Raw genomic sequence first — 2334 nt, forward strand, 5'->3', positions numbered from 1 at the left:
GAGTAGCCTATCGTTTGGATTTGCCAGCAGAGTTGGGGCAGATTCACGACACCTTTCATGTGTCGCAGCTGAGGAAGTGTATAGCCGATGAGTTGGCAGTGGTTCCATTAGAGGATATTCAGGTGGATGCGAGCCTGAATTATGCCGAGAGACCAGTGGCCATCAGAGAACGGAAGATCAAGGTTTTGAGGAACAAGGAGGTACCCCCGGTGTTGGTTCAGTGGCAACATCGGAAGGGATCAGAGATGACCTGGGAGCCAGAGCGTGAGATGCGTGAGCAGCATCCAGAGCTGTTTTCAGAGCGAGACTTCGAGGGCGAATTCTAGTTCTAGTGGGGGAGAGTTGTAACAGACCAAATTTCCAGGTATCTTTTATGCTTATGATTTTGATGTTTTGTGAGGAGACTCGGCGAGTTGGAGCTCAGACTCGCCGAGTAGGATCGCGGTTCTGGACGCGGGTTCGCGCCTGGACTCGGCGAGTCCAAGGTATGGACTCGGCGAGTCCGCGCTGTTTAATGAAACCCTAATTTCTCAGGTTTGTGACCTATTTAACGGGCCTTAAAGCCGTCATTTGGGCTCACCAGTCCCTTGAGTGAAACCCTAGCGAGTGTGAGCGTTTGGAGCAAAGTAGGAAGCCATTATTGACCTTGGAGATGTCATCTTGCAAGGGAAAGGAAGAATTAGCTAAGGGAAAACAAGAGGAGCCACTTCCTGAAGGTTTGAGGTCCAGAACATCACATTTGAGGTACTATCTTCGAGCTATTTTCTGTTATGTTGATGTTTATATTGATTTAGGGTTTATTGAGCCCTTTTGTGGCTAGATCTAGTGCTCCGTTGGTCCCTTAAGCGATTTAGATTATAGATCTGGACCCTTGGAGGTCCAGAGTGTCCCTTTACCCAAGCTTTTCGTGAATCAATGGGGGTTTTGGATTGGAATCCTTATGCCTAAGGTCAAAATACCATTTATGAGCCATGGGGTGTGTTATGAACACCAAGATAAGGACTTTACATGATAAATCAGTTTAGGAAGGCCAGATCTATGAATTGTTGGAGCGGATCTGACCTTAGCAGCAAGTTTGAGTGGTTGCATGGCATGGACTCGCCGAGTCCGACGAACAGACTCAGCAAGTAGCTTGAAGATTTCCCTTAGATCATTCAGTGAGTGGTCCTGCCGAGTTATCGGTTGACTCAATGAGTCAGGGCGAGTTAGAGAGGGTTGACAGGTGGACTGAGTCGAACTGGAACTCGCCGAGTTGTTCATGGGACTCGGCGAGTTGAGTCGGGGTGGCCTCGCGATTCTTACCACGAGGAACTCGTCGAGTCAGGGGAATACTCGACGTGTCAAAAAGGGAATCCTAGAAGAGTTGGTGAAAACGTCTAGACTCGCCGAGCCGCCCTAGTGCACTCGCCGAGTCCGGTCAAAGTTAACCGTTGACCGTTGACCAGAGTTGATTAGTGTTGACTTGATAGGGTTAGTCAACCTTAGTGGTAAAAGTGTTAATTAGAGACATATGATGTTATAGGGGATTGTAGCTCGAAGGATCGAGCACGAGTGATTTCCAGGATTTGCGAGCTATCGAGATACACGAGGTGAGTCTTCTCACTATACTATACCCGGAAGGGTTTTGACTGTGTGACCGGAAGGTCGGATATGGTATGAGACATATGTGTTATGTGTGATAAGTTAATTGTTATATGTCCCATGTATTATATGCTTGATATGGGTTGGAAGGCATTATGTTATGGGCCGGAAGGCGAATATGTTATGGGCTGGAAGGCGTTGTAATGTGGACCGTAAGGTTGGTGTGGGTAGGACCGAAGGTTTACCCAGTTGGGACGGAAGTCCCCTGAGACACATGGACCGGAAGGTCGGGGCCTGGAAAGGCGTATGTGCATAGGTTGTATTTTGTGGAACTCACTAAGCATTTATGCTTACAGTTGTTGTGTATGTGTCTCAGGTACTAGCGAGGACCGTGGGAAAGCGCCGGCGTGATCTGTACACACTGATGGAGGATTTATGATCTTGGGATTTATATGATTTGTTTTATGACATGATACATTGGATCTTTATGCCTTATTTTGGATGGAAATACATTTTTAAGAAATGAAAAATTTGTTTTAAAATTTCCGTTGTTACACTGTTGTAGATAACCTAGGAAATAATGTGTTGTGTATTGATTCTTCTAATGATAACTTGGATAAAACATCATTATGGCATTGTCGTCTTGGACATGTAAGCAAGAAACACATAGGTCAACTCCAAAAGGATGTAGTCTTGGAGTCATTTGAGCTAAAGTCAGATGATAGTTGTGAATCATGGTTACTTGGAAAAATA

The sequence above is a fragment of the Lactuca sativa genome, chromosome 3, assembly GCF_002870075.4.
Source record: "Lactuca sativa cultivar Salinas chromosome 3, Lsat_Salinas_v11, whole genome shotgun sequence".
In the NCBI taxonomy this organism is placed as follows: domain Eukaryota; kingdom Viridiplantae; phylum Streptophyta; class Magnoliopsida; order Asterales; family Asteraceae; genus Lactuca; species Lactuca sativa.